Genomic DNA, 23,787 nt, shown 5'->3' with positions numbered 1-23,787 from the left:
CATGGCAAATAGATGGATAAACAATGGAAACAGTGACAAACTTTATTTTCTAGGGCTCCAAAATCACTGCAGATGGTGACTGCAGCCATGAAAGTAAAAGGCACTTGCTCCTTGGAAGAAAAGCTAAGACAAACCTAGACAGCATATTAAAAAGCAGAGACATCATTTTGCTAACAAAGATACATCCAGTCAAAGCTATGGTTTTGCCAGTAGTCATGTATGGATGTGTGAGCTGGGCCATAAAGAAGGCTGAATTCTGAAGCACTGATACTTTCAAATTGTGGTGCTAGAGAAGACTCTTGAGAGTCCTTTAGACTTCAAGGAGATCACACCAGTCAATCCTAAAGGAAATCAACCCTGAACTTTCAAGGAAAGACTGATCCTCAAACTGAAGCTCCAATATTTGGTCACCTGATGTGAAGAGCTGACTCATTGGAAAAGACCCTGATGCTGGGAAAGATTGAAGGCAGGAGGCGAAGGGGATGACAGAGGATGAGATGGCTGGGTGGTATCATTGAAATCAGTCCTGAATATTCACTGGAAGGACTGATGCTGAAACTCCAGTACTTTGGCCACCTGATGTGAAGAACTGACTCATTTGAAAAGACCCTGATGCTGGGAAAGATTGAAAGCAGGAGAAGGGGATGACAGAGGATGACATGGCTGGATGGCATCACCAGCTTGATGGACACGAGTTTGAGCAAGCTCTGGGAGTTGGTGATGGACAGGGAAGCCTGGCATGTTGGAGTCCATGGGGTTGCAAAGAGTTGGATGCAACTGAGTGACTGAACAACAACAGGTAGTGCTAGTGCTAAAGAACCCTATGCCAAGGGAAGGGATGTTAGAGATGAGGGTTGAGCCATGGGTCAGGAAGATCCCCTGAAGGAGGGTATGGCAACCTGCTCCAGTATTCTTGCCTGGAGAATCCCATGTGCAGAGGAGCCTGGTGGGCTACTGTCCACAGCATCGCAGAGTTGGATATGACTGAAGCAACTTAGCATGCACAGTACCTAATTATACATACACATATAGACAATCAATTCTCAACATTTGTGGGAGTTATGTTCTGTAAAACTGCTGCAAACACTGAATTAGTGAATACTGAGCCATTGCTTCTAGGGTAAATATAGGATTAGGTTCCTGAGAGTCTTTGGTCACATTTCTGTCAACTAATCAACACATAATCTTGTTTTGTGTGTTTTTCTATTTAAAGATAATATATAATATATATTAATTCATTAACATTGAACTCAGGGTCAATAGCAGTATATCACTCATGACTGAACAAAGCTTATCAAACCTGCAGTTTACCTGTTAGGCACGTCACAGTTGTACTGCACTTAGAAACACTAGACGGCACTTCGCTGCTGTGTTGGGGGCTTTTTTAAACAGCAAAATCATCAAGGAAAAGCACAGAATGTAAAAAATATTTGGCACTAAATATATCACAAAAAGGGCTTCCTTGGTGGCTCAATAGTAAAGAATCCACCTACAATGTGGGAGTTGTAGGAGATGTGGGTTCGATCCCTGGATTTGGAAGATTCCCTGGAGGAAGGCATGGCAACCCACTCCATATTTTTGCCCGGAGTATTCTTCCTCTGTCCCATGGACAGAGGAGCCTGGCAGGCTACAGCTCATGGGGTTGCAGAGTCAGACATGACTGAATCGACTTAGCATGGCACAGCACGACATATCACAAATAAAGGACACTTACTGTAGTATAAGAGCTAAAATAAGAAGACAGAGCATCACTTTGTTCCAGCTCAACTGGGAACATGCGAGCCCGGCGACGCAGTCCACACATGTCCTTGGATGACTGTGAAAGCAGGATGAATATTGATTTTGAAGTTACAAATAAATTTTAGCTAGTAAGTGAATTAGCAAATATGGATCAAATGCACAATATAAATAATACATAGAAATATATCTATGTATGTAATTATATTCTTCAGCATAGGACCTTGCATCTAGTAAGTATCAGATAAATATTTTTTGAATAAATAAATTAGTAATATTTGTTATTCAATGTAGTAGACATAAAAGATTTTGGTTAAAAAAGAATCCATGTGTCATACGAGGTAATAAAATAATGCATATTTAGTAATAAAATGTTACTGAACATTATTTAAGGCTTCCCTGGTGTCTCAGTGGTAAAGAAACCACTGGCAATGCAGAAACTACAGGAGACATGGGTTCGATCCCTGGGTTGGGAAGATCTCCTGAAGGAGAGCATGGCAACCCACTCCAATATTCCTGCCTGAAATATTCCATGGACAGAGGAGCCTGGCATGTACAGTCCATGGGGTCTCAAAGAGTCGGACACGACTAAAGCAACTTAGTACGCACACTCGCATGAACATAATTTAATCTTTTGATTATGTGCCTCATTGATTTACATAAAGGCCATCCCAAATGGCCATGAAAGTTTATGCTATTCACTTAAAGTTAAATAATTTCTCCAGAATATATTGCTAATGAGGATTTGGGGAGAAAAAGCATAAGCAATTCTTCCTTTGATCTTTTTATTTCTTCATTTCCATCTAAGGAGGATCCTGAAAATATTCCGCTGGAAAAGAAGTGATGAAAAGAAAGCTCGCTTTGAAGCTTAGTGGCTGGGTTAACTTGGGAAGAGGCAACACCACCATCTGTAAATTTAGGAGTTTCTTTCTGTTTCATTTTCACTACCGTAGTTGCTAAGTCATGTCTGACTCTTTTGTGAGCCCATGGACTATAGCTCACCTGGCTCCTCTGCCCATGGGTTTTAATAATTGTTTGTTGAGTGAAAAATTATGGGTATCATAAGACTCGATAACAGTTTGATTTATATTTAGAAAATTAGAAACTCAAGAATGATTAAGGTAGGGGGAAGGGAAAGAGAGTAGAGATGAAGAGGCAGCCACAGGCCCTGACATGACTCCCAGAACCAACCGTCAGTGACCCTGGTTGACGATAATAAAACTAAAAACAACATCGCACATATACATCATGCTTCTTGGTACTCAGGTAAAATATCTTAATCCTCATAACAACTAGACCTTCCTATCAATATTTTAAGAATGAGGAAGGAAGAACTGGATGTAGTTGTTGACTTCTGAAATCTCTCCTCTAGCTGCAGATGGAGCATGGGACTGTGAATCCAAGTCCAGAGCCCTCTGCCTCCCCTTGGTGAGCTGTAGGGGCTTGAACTACAAGGGCTTGACCTCTGAGCCAAGTATTTCACGAGCAGAAGTAGTAGATATGTAAATAGCCGAGCAACTGGCGACTCAGAATATATTTGGTTAAATTCACAGACTTACTGCTGCTGCTGCTGCTAAGTCGCTTCAGTCGTGTCCGACTCTGTGCGACCCCATAGACGGCAGCCCACCAGGCTCCCCCGTCCCTGGGATTCTCCAGGCAAGAACACTGGAGTGGGTTGCCATTTCCTTCTCCAATGCATGAAAGTGAAAAGTAAAAGTGAAGTCGCTCAGTTGTGTCCGACTCCTAGCGACCCCATGGACTGCAGCCCACCAGGCCCCTCTATCCATGGGATTTTCCAGGCAAGAGTACTGCAGTGGGGTGCCATTGCCTTCTCCGTCACAGACTTAGGGCATTGATTAAATAAATCTAAGGGGATAATGGTCGTACAGCCTGCATTTTTCATATAAGGAAACTGAGTCCCAGAGACATAAAGTGATTTATACAAAGTCATCCAGCTATTAGTAGTAGAGCCTGGTTTTGAACTCATGTCTCTATATTCTGGCTCTTTTTCCTGCCAGCCAGCCATGTTATTTCTAGTTCTACTGTAAGTCTCCCCACCAGACCCACTCCCAATAGCTTCACAAGTCTGAATCTTCATGATGGAATTTAAAATATATGGTATGGGGAAATCCTCTCTGTGGTCCACAGATAAGAATTGCAGACTTCCCCACTGTATTAATTAATGGCCTCATTAATCCACATTTAACTGTTCAATTAAATGTTTAATGTAACGCTTAGAGGTGCCATCAATTACCATGGGCGAAGCAACTCTTGGAGATCCCAGCCTTGAAGCTGCTATGTACATATGTGAAATCACTGTTGTTCGGACACCCCATGCTATCTCGTGGAGCTCTCTCTGTTCAGGGAAGGTGCGATACAGCTCCGGTTTAACTCAGATCGGATTAAATCAGTGCGTTGGAGAAGAATGGAATTAAATGCTTTGCTGTAATGACTCACATCCTCACAAGTACCACTCATTAATTGTAGGCGCTACATGACATGAATGTTCTAGGGGATGGCAAATAGAATATTTTGAATGCTTTTCTTTCTCAGAATTACCCCAGAGAGAGAGAGAAATGATCTCAGTGGTGGTTACTGAAAACATATGCCAGCTTGATTTCCCCAGCAATGATATTAACAGTGAAGACTAAAGCATTTGTGTCTCAGCTCAAAGAAAGGCAGCTCAATTTCCACCAAATGTATTTCAACCTGACCTAGGTAATAATTAAACAAGCAACGTGGGGAGGTTCATAATTGTAATTGCTTATTATGTGAACTAAAATGGTAAGATTTGTTTCTGTGGCAGTTTCTCTAAGCAGGGCCATAGATTAGAGCTCGCATTTGCTCCTTTCGAAGGCCACTAGATCACACTGAGACATCCTGGGGAGTGGTGCCATGTAGTAGGGTCTATGTCTCACAGCAGCTGAAAGAAGTCAGGGTTTTAAAAGTTGAAGCCAGCCAAGTAACTGTTGCTGTTGTCCTCAGTGAGGGTAAGTGTTTTGCTTTGTATGCAGTCGCCGAGGTATTGTGGAGACTCAGCCTTTATGAGAAGAGTCTCGGGAGTGAGAGGCAAGACTCAATGGGGGTGTGTGGCCTGGGGATGTGTAATTGTAAGTTTCCTAGAAGATTCTGGCAGGTTTGGGGATTACTGCATTAGGCTCACTGTCCTTCAAATTTCCCATTCCAGCAGGTGTGAAGCACCGTAAGGGAGGTACCGCCCCACTGCTGGGAAGAAGGAAGGGAAAAGAGGAAGGAAGGAAGGAAAATCAGGGATCAGCCAAATTCCCTGAGCTCCTAATATTGTAAAATTTCTTATGCATGTCTGTACTGTACTGGCTTTTGGTTAATGGATTAGAAATCTAGTCTTATTATTACATTATGCAAGAATTAATACAATTCATTAGACTAATTAATGCCTGGTGTATCAGGCATTTTGTTAGACAGCAAGAATACACAGAGAAAAAAGAATTACCTCATACCTACAGGAGAGAGATAGACAAGTTAATGGACATAACACTGGAGTGAGGATTCAATTGGAGAAGGTAATGGCAACCCACTCCAGTATTCTTGCCTGGAGAATCACACGGACAGAGGAGCCTATCCGGCTACAGTCCATGGGGTCACAAAGAGTCAGACACGACTGAGCAACTAACACACACACACACACACACACGTTCAAATAGAAAGAAGTGGGAGCCCAGAAAATGGGAGAACCTCTCAAACTGGAAGGAGGTGAGGGATTTCTGATGGCAAAGTCAGCCAGCCAGATGAAGAGAGGTCCTTCCAGACAGCAGGAAAAGTATGAACGAAGACAGATATTCTGAAAGAATGCAAGAGACTTAGTGTGGACAGAGATACAGGGAGAAAGGGGCCAGTGCAAGCACGAAGTGCTGAGGCTGGAGGCCGGAGGATGGCGGACCATGGAAGGCCTCACTGGCCTTTGCTCTCCCAGTGCCGGGAGTCACTGAGTATTTTAAGTAGAGCTTGGTGGTCAAATCTGACTGACACAGAACGTGCCCTCACTCATTCACTCACTCATTTCTGACTGAGGGGTTACTCTGGGCCAGAATCTGATTCTGACTCTGGTGGTACAAAGGGGGACATACAAAGCACAGCCCCTGCCCAGAGTGCGGAATGAATGAGGCTGAGGCCACGTGCAAGGTGGTGGAGTGTCCAGTTAGCTCTTCCTGTTTCCACACACAGTTCTCACCTCCTTCCAGGCCTTCCAGGAAGCTCACTTGAGGAGGGGTAAGGAAGAGCCCAGGGAGCTCAGGGGTGGCCACTTCAAAGGTTTGAGAAACACTACATGTCCATGGCCCTGGCTGTGGAGCTCCATCGTTGCTTTCAAGCAATTATTATCATTACCAGCTTAATTAAAAAAAAAAATTCTGTGATAGGATTAAATCATTATCCTATATTAGGCACTGAATTGTGTCCTCCTACCCACTACCCTGGGGCTTCCCAGGTGGCCCAGTGGTGAAAGAATTTGCCAATGCAAGAGAGGTAGGAGACATGGGTTTGATCCTTGGGTTGGGAAGATCTCCTGGAGAAGGAAATGGCAAATCATTCCAGTATTCTTGCCTGGAAAATTCCATGGACAGAGGAGCCTGGTGGGCTACAGTTCATGGGGTCGTAAAGAGTCAGACATGACTGAGCAACTAAACACACTCTCCTACCCCAGTCAAAATTCATATGTTGAATCCCTAATCCCCCATGAGTGTATTAGAGATAGGGGCCTTCAAGGAGGTAATTAAGACAATAAGGTCATAAGGATGGGGCCTTCATCCTACAGGATCAGTGTCCTTAGAAGAAGAGGAACAGACAGCAAAAGTGGAACATACATGCTTGCTTTGTCTCTCTCTCTGTTTCTTCACTCAGAAGAAAGGCCATGTGATGACCCAGAGAGAGGTGATTGTCTGCAAGCTGAGGAGAGAGACCTCACAGAAACCCAATCTGCTGGTGCTCTGATCTTGGGCTTCTAACCTCCAGAACTGGAAGAAAATTAATGTCTTTTGTTTAAGCCCCCTACTCTGTAGTACCTTGTAATGAAAATTAGCAGACTAATACACCTTGTTAGGTGACACTGAAGTGTCTTATTCATAACAAGAATATTTTAGGAACCAGGAGTTGAAGGAAGAACCTTCCTAGCAGTGTGCACAGGGGTAGGGGAAGCCCTAGACGCCATCCTCTGAAATGGTTTATACCTAGGATAGAAAGTGCAGTTTCATAGGAGGTTGGATGAATCCTGTTATAGCTTCTGCATTCTAGATCCATCCAAGAGATGCAGGTTCTGGTCTCAGGGCTGCCACCAACAGCTGTGCCAACTCCTCTCAATGATTCAGATTTCTCAAGTGTAAAATGAAGTTGGGGGGCAGGAATGGGATACCTGGTATGGCTACATTCTTGCCAGGTCCCTGAGGCTACCAAGACACAGGGAGTTTATGATTCTTTCCCTTCTAGTCTCCTAGAGAGATATTTCAATATTGACAAGATCTATTGGGACATTTGTCAGAGAAACACACCAATCGTATAACTATCTAGAAGTGGCCCACTTGCAATAAACCTGATTGGGGAAAGAAATGGGCAATTAATTTCAGGCAAACAATAAAAATGTGTGAAAATTAAAGACGTAGAGAAACTAATGATGACAGCGATGAGGGCTGGCTCTGCCTTTATTAGTGTCTTTTGTGTTCTTTTATGAAACGTCTATTATTGGCGAACTGGCTGATTATTCTCTCATAATTACTTCATATGGAATAATTAAATAAAATGCAGACAATAATCTTTTATAGACAATTACAAAGAGAAATATTTTTGCAGGAGCAAAAGAAGGGAGGGTGTTGGGTGAGACGAATAGAACGTGATAGCTTGTTCCTGGGTTTTCTCAGGGTTCCTTTGCTTAGCTCTCTGCTGAGTCCTGCAAGGGGACGGTAGGCCTCTGTCTTAGGTCCTGAGGGCCTACATCCTTGCTTCTTCAATTAGAGGGGTATGGCTCACTGGTAGGTGGGGAACTGTGGACAGATTTTATAAAACAAGACTTGATCCAAATACTCACCTGAAAAGCATTAGTCTCTGTCTCTGGCCATCGGGGATGTCAAAGCTGTTACCGTGAGAGGCTTTAAAGCCAGACAGGTACAGATGCAACTCTCTATTCTTGAAACTTCTACGTGGGGATCATTACTGACACGTTTTCCTCTGCCTTACATCTAGTCCATCACCTGTGGTCTTAGGGATTCAGCCTCTAAAATATTCCCTAAATCTTCTACTATTACTCTACTGCCACCACCCTAGGCCATAGTCTCCCTCTTGGGTCGCTGAGACAATCTTACGTAAATATTTCTGCTAAATACCTTGCTCCCATACAATTATCTTCCATTAAGTAATCACTGGGATCTTTGAAAAATATAAGCTACATTAGACCATCGTTCCTATATTTAAAACTCTCCAGGGACTTCCTGTTGCCCTTATGAGGACAAGGATCAAATCCTCCTGCTGAACTGCACAGCCCTGGCTGGAGCAGGCTCAGTGGGCTGCTCTGCTCTCACTTACCCGCCCCTCCCTACTCTGCCATCAGCTTGACATTCCCTGCCTGGCTGTGACTTTCCTAAGCTATTAGGGCCACTGTCCACACTCTGCCTCAGCATTATTTCCTGGGTAATTTGCATACATCTTCACATTCATTAATGGGAGCAAGGGTTTTCGTCTGCTTTGGTCACCAGCATAGTGTTTACCTTCATAGAGCCAATGTTTTATTTTATTTTGGGGAGGGGGAAGTTAGGGTGTAGAGAGCATAATAAAGCAAACATATAAAATACTTGTAGTGTTGTCTGATGACAAGTGAGAAGGAAACATTAAAGCATCAGAGGAATGGGTCATGCCTAGGGTTGGTGTCAGGGGTTGTGATTTTTAAATAGGGTGGACAGGATGCCCTTGAAGATGATATTTCAGAGGAGACCTGAGGAGGTGCCAAGTGAGTTCTGTCAGCTGAAGGGTCTTCAGAGCAGTAGCACCTTGGGTGTGAGCACACTTCACATCCAGATCCTAACTTCTAAAGGCCATGCTCCACAAAAAAGAACTTGGAGAAGTGGCTGACTCCAGGACTGGGGCAGGGAAAGTATAATTCAAATGAAGTCAAAGGATGTACATTTCAAATGAAGTCAAATCAAGGAATTATATACTAGGTGACAAAGACAGAGGGATCATCTTGAAAGGGCTCCTGCTGGCCAACCCTAGGAGAAAATAAAAGGAATGAATCATGACCCACTGAATAAAAGAGAAGTCCATGAGTCAACACTGATATAAATAAACAAATGAAGAAAAACATGGGGAAAAATAAAATTCTTATAGGAGAATGCCAACTAATAAATGTAGGCATGATGGAATTAGGAAATTGCCATTTGAAGATCGTTCTGGTTAACAATTGGTCTTCCCACAAGGCTCACTGGTAAAGAATCTATCTGCCTGCCAATGCAGGAGACACAGCTTCTATCACTGGGTCAGGAAGATCACGTGGAGAAGGATGTGGGAACCCACTCTAGTATTCTTGCCTAGAAAATCCCATGGACAGAGGAGCCTGGCAGGCTATCGTCCATGGAATCGCAGAAGAGTTGGACACAATTTAGCCACCAAACAACAATGGTGAAGAAAGCTGGAAAGCATCATATTAATCAAGTGATCATAGTATCAACATGAATGGGACAAACTGACATTGCACTCCAATGAGGAGAATGCCAATGAGAAGAACAAAGTATTAATTGTGGGGTTTCCTGCCCCAAATGGATAACTTAGGTCTAAACATTAGGAAGGATCAGACCAATGCAAGTTAAGGGAATTTCTACAAAATGACTGCCTTATAATCTTTAAAAAGATCAAGAACATGAGATTCAAGGAAAGACTGAAGGACTGCTCCAGACTGAGGGAAAATAGAGACATGTGACAACTGGGTAGAACCCAACATCCGGATGGGTCTCTTTTGCTGTAAAGGACATCATTGGAGACTTTGGTGTAACTTGATTGGGGAGGTTCTGGATATCTCCTTGTACTATTCTTGCAACATTTTTTTTGTAAGTTTGAACTTGTTGCAAATAATATTACATTAAAAAAAACTGAGAACTAAAAACTCGCATACTTTCACTATAGCGAGTGACAAGCTCCTTACAACACAAATTGCAACTGACTGTGATAACATCCAGGAATAGTGACAAGAGAGTCAGTGGCCTCAGGTCTCCAGGACTGTTGAGGGAACAGCCAACTCTGATGAGGATGAGGAGAAAGAAAGGAAGGAAGAGGGTGTTGATGGAGTGGCTTTGCCATTTGTTTCTTGTCATCAGCTCCCATCTGCAAATTCCTCTGCAGGAGTAGTAGCATAACCAGAGCCCTTTAACTCTAAACATAATCTCACCAGTTGTCTTCCTGCATGGTTGGGAGTGTGTGGGTGGCAGCAAATAGAAGAAAGATCAGAAAAAATAGAAGAAAAATAGACGCAAATGGGGAAAATGTCCCATCATAACATATATTCTTTCTTCCCTCCCCGACAACTATATCAAACAGAATAATGAAAGAAAAACTAAAAACAAAAGTCAGCCACCATCAGGAAACCTCCCAAGTTCTTCTGTGCCAAAACCCAGCAGAAGCCAAGGAAGTGGCATTTCACCCACACGGCCTTCCTGACGACGGACCCCAGCTGGGTCTCCCACGTCTAGGTTATTTATGAGGCTCTGGGAAGGCATTCAGAACTGGAGAGAAACTCCAAACCCTGCCTCTCAGAGAAATGTGGTGACTTCAAGGACTGTGTGGGCTCAGGAGGACACGCCTTCCTCCTGGGAGACCTCAGCTCCAGTCCAGGGATGCTCAGACTGACTGGGTTCAAATCCTGACTCTAGTCTTTACCAGCTATGTGAGTATGAGTCCATCTCTTATGAGTGCAAAGTTTCAGTCGTGAATGTTGAAAAAATTCTGGAAATGGACAGATGGTAGAACCATGTACGTGCTTAATGCCACTAATCTGTACATTTTTAAACAGTTAAATTTTGTATCGTGTATATTTTACCATAATAAAAAACACACTTAGAAAGCCAGAGAAATTTCTGCCTCAGTGTCCTCATCTCAAAATTGAGAGCAGTAATAAGACCTACTTCTTGAAATTGCTGTAAGGATTAAATGAGGTGAGTGTGTGCGTGTATGCTCAGTTGCTTCAGCTGTGTCTGACTCTTTCCGACCCTAGGGACTGTAGCCTGCCAGGCTCTTCTGTCCATGGGATTCTCTAGGCAGGAACACTGGAGTGGGTCACCATGCCTTCCTCCAGGGGATCTTCCTAACCCAGGGATCAAACCTGGGTCTCCTGCATTGCAAGCAGATTCTTTATCTCTGAGGCACTGGAAAAGCCCCAAATGAGATGAGACTTAGCACTTAATAAGTGTCATTGCACTATTTCTCTGGCTGTCTACATGTGTTTTTTATTATGGTAAAATATATATGACACAAAACTTAACCATTTAAAAATGTGCAGATCAGTGGAATTAAGCATTTATATTGTTCAACCGTTCTGTCCATCATAGTGTTTTCAGTGTTCACAAATGAAACATTGAACTCATTTAACAACTCCTCACCTCTCCTTCCCCATTCTGCTATTGTATCTATGAATCTGCATACTCTAGGTACCTTATATAAGTCAAATTGTGCAATATTTTGTCCTTTTGTGACTGGCTCATTTCACACACCATGTTGTCAAGGCTCATCCATGTTGTTGCATGTATTAGAATTTCATTCCTTTTTAATGCTGAGTAATATTCTGTTGCATGTTGTTTTTTTTTTTTTTCTTCATGTTTACGTGTTCATCTGTTGACGAACATGTGGGTTGTTTCTACCTCTTCACCACTGTCAATAATGATGCTGTGAACATTGGTATCCAAGTATCTATTTGAGTCCCTGTTTTCAATTATTTTGAGTATATTATTGTTTTATGCTGAATTTCTGCTCATCTACTCCCTGCTGCTTTATGGTAAGAATACACTCTGATGCTCAAAACAGCCCAGAAGTGATACCAAACATCTTATTTAAAACCCTCAGAAATCTTGGCCTTCATCATTTGATTTTGGTCAGAAATTAACATCCAACCTGCTTTCAGCCAAACACTCAATGCAGAGAAGCAGGAAGGAGAGAGAATTGGGGGAGGGGGGAGGGGGCGGGGAAGGGGGAAGGACTTTGGGTTCAGAAAGAATTCCTTTAGAATTCTGGCCTGTTATCTTAAATTTGGGGGCTTCCTCAGTGACTCAGGTGGTAAAGAATCTGCCTGCAATGCAGGAGACCCAGGTTTAATCCCTGAGTCAGGAAGATCCCCTGGAGAAGCAAATGGCAACCCATTCTAATGTTCTTGCCTGGAGAATCCCATGGACAGAGGGCCTGGTGGGCTACAGTCCATGGGGTCACGAAGAATCGGACACAATTGAGTGACTAATACTTTATCTTAAATTTACATGGGCCTTGTCTTGTTTATTTAATCTCTATGAACCTCAGTTTTCCTATATAGAAAACAAATTATATGCATAGAATATTCACTTCGTTTTCCAAATGAAAATTAAGTCAGATTATATAATATATGCAAACTCCTGGCATTATATGTAGGCCCTCAGTAAATGTCACTTCCTACCCCCCTGCTAATATTTATGTCAAAAGTAATGTAAACTGGCAGTTAGGTGATTTATTTGTGTCAATGTCAACATAATTATGGTTATTGCTAGTTCTTTAGAGCCTACCATGGGCCAGGCACCGAAACTAGTGTTTTTTACATAGGTTAATGTACTTCTTTAAATGAGACTTCTTTAAATGTCTCATTGAAGAGATGAGTCCCATTGTTATCTCTAATTTAGATGTGGAAATTGTGGCTTAGAGGAATTCATTAATTTGCTCAAGGTCCCACAGCTAGTACGCGATGGAGACTAGAGTTAAGTGGGTCATCTCCAAGGCTGTAAACCTTCACACTCCACTGTCCCTACAAATACTAGCTAAATGGGTAAATGAAGAAACCTAGAGCTCAAAATAACAGAAAGTACAAGAAAGGGAAGGAATTCTGACATTTTGTGAGTATGTGTGAACAAGCTGCGGGAGTAACATTGATGATAGTATAGTTGGATGAATATGAACAAATAACCTCAAGGGTATTGGTTAATAAATTATTATAAAGACAGAAAGAAAGTCTCTAGTAGAGTTCCATAGAACGCCACCCTTGAAATGGTTAGCAGTTTTATTTATCAATGACTTATATGAAGTCACAAAAAGAAGGATTATAAAATCACATGGATCTGGGAAGGCCAGTTACTGGATGACAAAAAGGATTCTATATATGAAACAAATGCAGGACAAATAACATACATTTTAATAAGGATAAATATAAAGATCTGAGCTAAGGTTTAAAAAATGCACAAATGGGATGTAGATGAACTGAGTTGCCAGAAGTTAAATGAAAAAAGATTAAGAATGATTTATTTGGCCAGAAATGCTTCATGCTCCAGTTGTAGGATGAGCTTGCCAAACATCTAATGTTCCCTTAGGCACTACAATTAGAGGAGCAGGATCCAGGCAAAAGGGAGATCATTTCATTGGTTTGATCACATCTATAACAATATGTTTAGTGCTGGGAGTATTACCTGAAGAAGCGTCTGAGCAGCAAAGTAGCATTTATGCGGAAGAGGATGACCAGAATGGTTATAATGAGAGGAGATCTGGAAACAACATCACACCTTACCTGTTGGTTGATCAACACAGCCCACCTTGGGGAGAAGACATATAGAAATAGAAAACAATTGTCTCCAAATATTTGAGAAGCTAACATATCGAAAGAAAAGAGTAATTTCTTTCTTGCTAATCCATAATGTAAGACCAGAACAAAGAAATGGAAGATTAGAGTCAGATTACAATTTTATATATGAAATTATTTCCTAAAAATGATCACATGTCAACAGTGGAATAAGTGTCTTCCCAGTGCCAACCAGCTCGTCTTTCTATTTGTGGAGACGTTGGTGGGTTAGCCATTAGAGATGTAGGTGACATCGTTCTGTCAGGCAATGGGTTAGATGTAATGACTGTGGCTAAATGCCCTTTCCAACTCCAGATGCAATGACTGTACGCTCTTGGGCTTCTCTCTGGGGGCCCTGCACAGTGAGGAGGGTGAAGGGAGGTGGCAGTCCTGGCATACAGAGGAAGGATCTCTGAGTGTGGGTTCACGTCTAGTGGCTCCTTAGCTAGCTTTGTGATTTGAGAGAGCTACTTAGTCTTTCCAAACTTCAGTCTTTTCATCTGTAAAAGAAGCTGGATTAGATAATCTCTTTCTTTCCCTCTCTTTTTAATTGTGGTGAAAAACATGTAACATGAAATCTACCTTTTAAGTGTCCATAAAAGTATTGATCCCTGGAGAAGGAAATAGCAACCCACTCCAGTACCCTTGCCTGGAAAATCCCATGGAGAGAGGAGCGTGGTGGGCTACAGTCCATGGGGTCGCAAAGAGTCGGACACAACTGAGCGACTTCACTCACTCACTCACGGTATTGTTAATGATATGCTCATGTGTACAGCAGGTGTCCAGAACTTGTCATTGTGCATGACTGAAATTCTATGCTCATTGAAGTACATTTCTCTGTTTTCCTCCTCCTCCAATGCAAGGTGTTTTTTTTTTTTTTTTTTTTTTTACAGTTTTTGTCCTTCTGTGACTGGCTCTATTCCACTTACCATAATGTCCCAAAGGTTCATGCACAATGTTCCTTGTCAGAATTTCTTTCCTTTTTAAGGGTGAATAATATTCCATTGCATGCTAGACCACATTTTCTTTATCCAGTCATCCTAAGTGATGGACACTTAGGTTGTCGCAATCCCTTGACTATTGTGAATAATGCTGCAATGAACATGGGAGTGCAACTAACTCTTTGAGATTCTGATTTTAATTCCTCTGAGTAAATATCTAGAAATGGGACTGCTGGATTGTATAATGGCTCTATTTTTTATTTTGGGGGGAAAACTCTATACTAGTCTCCTCAATGGTGGCACCATTTCACTTTCCCATCAACAGTTCATGAGGGTTCCAATTTTATCAAAGGAAACGATCAATAGAGCAAAAAGGCAATCTGTGACATGGGGTAAATATTTGCAAACTATATATCTGACAAGGAGTTAATATCCTAAATACATAACAAATCTCAAGAACAAAATATCAAAAAATGCAGTTAAAAAATGGATAAATGATTTGAGCAGACATTTATCCAGTAGCCACCAAGTGTGTGAAAAGATGCTCAACATCACCAACTATTTATGAAATGTATATCAAAATCACAATGAGATATCACTTTATACCTGTTAGGATGGCCATTGTCAAAAATAGATAAGGACTTAAAAGTAATTTCTACTTTGACAGACTATGATCCTAAATTTGAAATAACCCAAAACACTGAGTTGCAAAAGCTGTTACAAATCTTATATGTATTTTATTTGTAGTGAAGCCTAAGGACCTGATTCACTGTCTCTTTACTTTTGATTTGCACACAATTTTAATGAGCATGATTTTTGCTATTGTTGTTCTCTGGCACACTACTTGATTAGATAAAATCAATTAAGAGGAATAGAGATGCCCAGAGTAGCAAAGAGATGACACTGCAAAGTGACTCCACAACAGAACAGTGAGAGGAAATAAGCACAAGAATTTTCAATCCACAGTTTACTGACCCCATGTAATACTTGGTCCAAAAAAAGTATCATTGCAACAAAGCACAGTACATTATTTAATGTGTATAACATTTCTGGTTTCTTTAAGGAGGAAAATGATAAAATCCTGAATTGCTCTAAGTAGGCAAACATGATTGAATTAAGACCATTTGTGAGACAGAATGAGAAAGGGCCTGAGAGCCTGGAGCCTTGTAGACCTGGGTCTAAATCCCATTCCATCACTTGCTAATAGTGAAAACTTGGGTTTTGACTTGTTTTTCTGTAAAACAAGGTTGATAATACCACAAAGAGCTTTAGGGAGGATTCAATAAGATCATTATGCTTGTAAAATATGTGGCCCATCGTAAGAACTCAGTGATGTTGGCTGCTGCTCTATGAGGACAACTGGTAAAAAAAGATGAGAGTTGTGCTTCTCATGCAAGAAGGGATGGGGAAGAGAGCACTCTGGCTGTTATCTCAGACAACGTGGAGGGGGTCAAGTCAGAAGGGACTAACAGCGTCCAGTCTTAGGGCTTATGTTACTCTCAAGAGTGTCCAGCTCTCTTCCACTCTCTTTGGGCAGCCATGAAATTAAAAGATGCTTGCTCCTTGGAAGAAAAGTTATGACCAACCTAGACAGCATATTAAAAAGCAGAGACATTACTTTGCCAACAAAGCTTTGTCTAGTCAAAGCTATGGTTTTTCCAGTAATCATGTATGGATGTGAAAGTTGGACTGTAAAGAAAGCTGAGTGCCGAAGAATTGATGCTTTTGAACTGTGGTGTTGGAGAAGACTCTTGAGAGTCCCTTGGACTGCAAGGAGATCCAACCAGTCCATCCTAAAGGAAATCAGTCCTGAATATTCATTGGAAGGACTGATGCTGAAGCTGAAACTCCAATACTTTGGCCATCTGATGCAGAGAACTGACTCATTTGAAAAGACCCTGATTCTGGGAAAGATTGAAGGCAGGAGGAGAAGGGGATGACAGAGGATGAGACGGTTGTATGGCATCACTGACTCAATGGACATGAGTTTGAGTAAGCTTCGGGAGTTGGCGATGGACAGGGAAGCCTGGCGTGCTGCAGTCCATTGGGTCGCAAAGAGTCAGACACAACTGAGCGACTGAACTGAACTGAACTGGGCTAGCAAACCTTTAAAACCTTTAAAAGCTTCCTTGTTCCAGACCTTGGGTTTCCATGATGCAGAGGAACAATCTATCATCACAAACTTTTCTGTAGAGAAAAATGATTTGGTGCATGCTTTCCTGTTAAACTGATATGCCACCTCTCCCAAGAATGCATGTATTTTAGAAATTTGTGCTGCAGAGGATAAGGTTTCAATAAAAGGACTAAATCAACTACCAGCAAAATTTCAGGAATGGGTTAGCAGAAAAGGACAAGGCATATTTAGAAGTCTAGGTCTTCCTGGATACTTTTCAGTTATTTAAAATACAGATTGAGATCATATGCATACAAAATAGCCCTAAAAATGTATCAACATACAAAACTGTTGGTAAACAATAGATGTTAAGAGAGGAGAAATCTTCTAGTCAAGCGATTCTGTAGAAAGAATGCTAGGGGAACTTATAAAGGGAAAAAGACTTTCCTGTTGTTTCTTCATTTACTAAGAATTTACTGCTTCCTTGAACAAAGAAAATAAGTTGATTCATATTATTAGAAAGCAAATGTGCTCTTAAAAAAGTTTAATCTCAACAATTTAAGCAAAGGTTGGACTTTTTAATTATCTATGTATCTTTTTTTTCAAAGTGAAATAGAAAAGCCGTATACAAACATATTTGCATATAAATATGTATACATATCGGAGAAGGAAATGGCAACTCACTCCAGTATTCTTGCCTAGAGAATCCCATGGATGGAGGAGCCTGGTGGGCTGCTGGCCATGGAGTTGCACGACTGTAGCGACTTAGCAGCAGCAGCAGCAGCATGTATACATATGTTCAAAAGTTCAGATGATACCTTAATTCAACACTTAGAAATAGGTGAATCTTTATGTAAGCATGGTATATCCAGTTGAAGCAAATACCGTGTACACCTATCACTTTGGTGGAAAATCTTTTTAAAATACATTGTTCTACTCCAGTCCATGTTGCGGTGGTGGTGGTCCATGTTACACAGAGCTATTACATGTATCCTAACATTTCGTGGTGAACTCCACACTAGCAGCGTGAACACTGACTACCATGCTGTGCCCTGAGATTTTCACTGGTTCCAGTACTACCTGGGCCAGGTAGTACTTGACTGTTTTTTCAATTCTCCTCCTTCTAAACATTTAGCAACAAGAATTCATACAGCTCTAACAAAATTAAACCCTTAGAGCAAAAGAAGAAAACAAGCTAATGTAGGTGAAATGCATGTGTGTATTGGGCAGGGGTGGGGAGTTGTTGGTGACAGCACGACCTGAGGGTCTCCATGGGGTCAGATGGCCTTGGTGTCTTGGCCATTGGTCACTTGACCCATTCCCAGGAGGTGATGCACCTGGGTAGGATTCTGGGATTTGGATTTAACCTCCCTGAATGTTGCGTTCCTCATCTGTAAAGTGGGCACAGCAGTATTGCTTATCTGACTGGGTATCGTGAGCATTAAATGAGCTGAGTGAAAAGTGCTCAGTTCGGTGCCTGGCACCTGTGGCCACTCATGAGGGGCAGCAATCTTATCACTTCCATTAGGCCTTTCAGACCTGACCGCCCCAGCTGAATTCACACCCCTCCACTCGAGGTCACGTCCTAACCTCCTTCCTAGACATTCTTTATCGACCTTATTTTATTTGTGCTTCTTTCACAGTGATCTCTCTCAGATAGTAAAATGTAAACTCCTCTCTGTTCACCCCTAGAACAGCACCAAGCACTTAGTAGGTGCTCAAGGAACACTTGTTTAATGATGAAAAAATGAATTGGCTGATGTGAGGCAGACAATGGAGCACAAATCCTGCCAAGCTTAGGGGATGGCAAGATCCCTTAATCCACCCTAATTGTCCCATTCTCAGAGACAGCTGGGAACAGGGGAAGCCAGACAGGTAGAGGTCCCTCTTCAGCACCACCAGGCATGTCAGTGCCTGCCCCACATCTGGGTTCCTCCCAGCACACAGGTCCTACTCTGTCCAGGCTATAGCCTGGTGTATATGGAGAGCAAACGACTACATGTATTCTACAGCTCCAGGACTTATGGCAAGGCCATATCTCCTTTCAAGTTCTCTCTCCAGTGCCAATTGAGGCTTCGATAAACTTTTAGTTTAATGTTTGGGTATCTGTAAAAATGCAAAGATATTTAGCAGGGACACCATTTTTACTCTTTGAAGTAACTGTGGAATCTAATTCAAAGATCTTTTGAAATGGGGGTGAGGCTCCCGAAAAAAGGAGAGAGAGGAGAGAACCATTGGGCAAAGCATGCCAAACCTGGTCAACTTTTTTGTTTTGCCAAAGGCCTATCTTGCCCTTGGGCACCTGTAAGCAAATAGCCTCAAATGTAAAGCACCTTTTAGTTCTGTAGTTCAACAACAGAAGTTTGAGAAACCTTTTGTAGCAAAACCCTAACAGGTCACTATTTTGCAGTGTTTACTGTTAACTTAATCCAAGGAAGATAGAACTCTAGCTGGTGTTGTTTGGGATGCTGAGAGCAACTATAAGAACAATGCTTTTTATATTGCAGAAATGGTCAGTTCTCAAAGATGAACAATAGTATAATTTGACGAAGAACAAGACTATCCTTTCGGAAAAGCTTAGTGTGGCCACTGGGTTGACCATTAATTCTGGGGAAACAGAACTATACTCCATGGTTCAAGAAATTATGAAGATGGCATCTGTAGTCCAGATTTAGGAGAACAAAAAAATTATAAAGGATCAAACCTGTATAAAAATTAAATCAAGGAAACAAGCTGCAAGCTTGCCTTGGAGTCTATGACCATTCCAGCCCACTACTCAAGCTACAAGCTTCTCCAGCCAGTCAACGATTGATCCAAAAGTCGACCCTCACCACCAACATTTAGCTTCAGGATGCTCAGTTGCCTCTACAGATCAGGGCTCATATTTGTGTCAGGTATTTTAGAAAGATCTCCACCAAAATGATTTGAAATCAAAAGGTTTTACCTCTCAAAGGGTTATCTCTTACTCTCATCCATGCTGGATTACTGTGTCTATTTATATGCACATTTTAATATACATGAATATTTTACTTCTGTCTTCCCTTAATTATTTATTTGATATTTAAAAATCTTTATTAGATGCTTCTAGCACATCAGTGTGCCTTCTTTGAAGGATCCAACCCACATTTGGATGTATAAGGATATAGAAGGATCCCTTGGCTCTATAGCCCCATCATACTCAAATACATATTCGTGTGCAGCATTGAATTTTAAGCCCTTCACATTCATAGATCACAATGGAGGAGTTTATGATTTTCATCCCTTCTCCATGCAAATGCCAGGATGCTCTTCCTTCTAACTAGCATTTGGAATGAGAAACATGAGTGGAATTCTTTTTTTTTTTTTTTATGTTCTCTTGGAGAATATAAGGAGAAATGATGGAAATGAAGGCTCAGAGATTCTGTATCTCAACATACAAAATTGTCCACCCTTTGTACTTTCAGCCCTGGGGCATGGAACAGACCTGGCCAGAATGGCCCCAGCTAACAGGAAGGAATGGAAGAAACTCTCAACAGCTCCTGTCAAGATCTAAAAGGGCGAACTTGTTTTCCATCTGTGATAAGATGAGGTCTCATTTCAGGTTCATAGTTTCTTTAAAATTTGAACAAGGTGACCTTTAGAAGATCCAGGACTTCTTCTTCTTCCTCTGAACCTTCCCAAACTGCACATTGTCTTTAAGAATCAGGTCAAGGATGACCTTCCTTCCCATATAACTGACCCCATGGGAATCCATCTATTTCGCAGTCCTTCCAATGGACACCTTGTCAATCAGCTGCACGCATTTTCTGTAAGTAGCTGTAGATTATCTTTCAGCTACCTCAGATGTAGATGCTATTTTGTGTATGAGTCAAATAATCCTGAGGGCAAATAATCCTTCTTAGTTACTGATTGTCATAATAATTCATACAACTTTATGTTTAAAAACACATGATGTGAATAAGAAGGACATAAAGTTGTGTCCTCTATGTAAATATCATCCTTCTGACTTGCCCCTAGGATACTTGAAATTTCTACGAGTAGTCATTAAGAGATTTCTGACCTAAGGCATTGATCTTTACTGGGAGAAAGGACATAATTGTGAACTATACATATTCATTCAGTTAATTACTCAAAGATTTCTACTGTGCACTTCTTGTACAAGGCATACCCACTGCTGGGTGACGTGGGGTGTGATGCAAAGTGACTCCATTGCCTTTGCAATCCAGGAATATGGTTGTCATCTCTTGTTGTCACCAATATCTGGTTCTCTTCACCTTGGGGGTGGGTGGGGGGCACGTGGTGTTGTGGGGTGGGGGGCACGTGGTGGGGTGGGTTGCATCTGCTTTCTCTTTGTGTGGGGGGCAGGGCATGTGATGAATTTGTTAATGAGTTGTGACAAGAAGTCCTGTGTGTTACTTCCAGGTTGGAGCACTTACATGCTAATGTGAGACCCTCTTTATGCCTGGTGACAAGCAGAGTGTGAGGTGGTAGCTGCTCCATTAACCTGGCCCCTGAGTGACTGCCATTAGCTGAACCCATCAGTGATGGAAGTCAAAACGAAGACAACAGGAAGACAAAAGCCTTTCCTGTCGAAAACCTTGGGGGTCATTGATGCTGCAGCATGGCCTCACCTCCTTTGATTTATACAGGAAGCTTATCCTTGTAAGACAGGAACAAAATGTGAGCATAAGTGACTGTAATATAAGGCAGAAAGTTCTCAGGAAGACATAACTGAATTCTTACAGGAGAGATGTCTCAATGTGTAGACTCTCAGTGGAAGCCCAAGGAAAGAAGTGGACTAGGAACAGTTTAGAGAAAAACAGCGATTCAGAAAAGAGTCTTCCAGAAACTGTTTGAGCCCAGGTCTGCAGGGAGAGCAAACATTCATAGAATGTTCATAGAGAACAATTCAGATTGAATCACAATTCACACTACTAATAACAAGCTGCCCTTTATCCTGCACATTCGCCATGTGCCTGGTTACGTGCTGAGTGGTTTGGGTTCATTATTGAACTGACCTGCTTGATGTCCCTGGAGGTAGGTACTACCTCCCTCCTAATTCTGTGGTTGAGGAAGCCGAGGCTCTGGTGGGTCTTGTAAATTGCTTGAGGTCCCACAGCCAGCTGGTCTCACTGCAGAGACTCAAATCCCAGCCTGACCGCCCAAGGACCCTGCTCTCAGCCACACCCTGCTCTTCTGCTTCTCAAAGGAGGCATCTTAGGGGTTGAATCCGGGGGTGGGGAGGAATCTAGAGTTGTGTGTTATTAGCAAGACTCAGTTTATCTGTTAATGCAGCTGCAGCACTGCTACTGTGCAGGAAGTGAGCCTTTCCAGGATGGGGGCCAGGGAGGTGAGCTGTGATGGGGAGACGCCAGGTGCAGAGGCAGAGTGTGGGCCCATTAGGGGGCGCGTGTGCCTTCAGACTACAAGGTTGCAGTTGGCCTTTGTTTTCCAAGACCCTCCTGAAGTCTAAAACTTCTAGAAGACACTGCAGGAAACAGCTCTGCCTCCAGGTGTCTTGAAAACTGAGTTTCCTTTCACCGACCTTCACTCTACCCTGGTCCTCCCTTTACTTTTATGACCATCTCCCATCCCATCTACTGGTTTTGGACATGAAATTTCCATGAGACATTTGACCCTTCAGTTTGGGTTTTAAAAGCCAGCCAGCAGTAATTTCCAGCTGCAATTTTTGAATCAACTCCAGCTAGACAGATGTAACTTCTCTTCTGGGCCTCTTCATATACCCCAGAATAACTCACCACCATCAATTTCACCTCCACAGTTTGGCTTATGCTTTTTTTCTCTGCTGACTCAAGTCCTCCTTCTTGGTTAAGGATGCATCTCTCAATTCAGAACTCTACAGCATCTCTCCTTTCTTAGTCAACAATCTCCTCTTCTTCAAACAGACCCTAAGCTCCTTGAGGGCAGGCACCATGCCTTCTGCTTCACTCACAGAACTTTATACAGTCCTGGGGATATGCCAAGGGCTCAGTAAAGGCCTCAGCTGCCCCAAGGGCATTTGTTTCCATCCTTTCTGATCCCATGGACTGCCATATTCTTCTTCTTACTTTTCTGTGTAACCGGTAAAACACTGTAACATCTGAATCAGCTCATTTGAACCCCTCTTGCTTTGGGGCCATTGAGTTTGAAGGCCTTTAAGTCAGTCATGGGTCTGGGTTACAGCTTCATAATTCTCTAGCTAAGGTATCTTGGGGGAATCACTTGAATGGTCATCTCAGTTCTCACATCTGCAAAATGAGAAGATAGTGATGGTAACCATGTTCTATGCGAGGATGGATGATATACAAAATACCTGGCACGTGACACAGGTTGGATATCCTGGGGTTTTTTAACCCTCCTCCCTTCTTCTATTACACTTTCAAGTCTCACTGGAAGGAACTTGTTTCTTCCTCATCCACTAAATCTAAATCCACCTCTCCTCCCTCCTGCTGAGTTCCTTTTTTTAATTTGGCCTGTTTAAACTCAGCATCTCTGCATCTCAGCACCCTGGGAAGAGGGCCTGGCTGGATTTCTAAGGAAGGTTGTGACCACAGGCAGACAGCTCGGTGTGGAGCCAGATGCAGCTCAGTTCCATTGGTGCCCAGCCCTGGGTTCCTGTGCTCTCAGAAACATTATCAAGTTGCAGGGAATTTGGTAGCACTAATCAAACATTTGCTGTGCCTCACCTGTAACTGGTGTGTACTTTAAGATAATGTCTGGCTTCAGATTGCAGGCTGGTGATTAGAGCAGTAAATTAGCCCCACTTTGTGGTTGCAGGTTTTCTTGGCCCACATAGCGCATCGGAGCAGATTTCAGAGTGCAGATGTTTTTCTGCTTTCCCTTTCATCTCTAAGGAGAACAATGACAATATCCTGATGTTCCCCTGCCATCCAATTATTCCCATTTTGTTTCTGTGCTTTAGCTCACCAGTCACAAAAGGCAGGCAAAGCTTGTTGGTCATCTTTGCTTCAAGGTGCCATCATGGTGGTATGTGGTTTTTTAGCTGAGTGAGACCACAGTGAAGGTCTTACTCAAATCATAAGGGAGCTTTCACCTTTAACTGAGGATAATTGGCCATTTGGGTTTAATCCCATAGGTCAGTCTCACCCCAGCACCCACTCAAGTACACACACCTGCCAAGGTCCTCAGTTTCCTGGTGCTTTTCCACTTGAACATGAGCTGCAAGGCCGGTCAGCCATAAGGCAAATGGCTGGGCAGCTGTG

This window comes from Bos grunniens, chromosome 24 (genome assembly GCF_055505025.1).
Source record: "Bos grunniens cultivar Pamir isolate PY7600 chromosome 24, Bosgru_T2T1.0, whole genome shotgun sequence".
Taxonomy (NCBI): Eukaryota; Metazoa; Chordata; class Mammalia; order Artiodactyla; family Bovidae; genus Bos; species Bos grunniens.
The sequence above is the reverse complement of the archived record's forward strand: the minus strand, read 5'-3'. Positions refer to the sequence as shown.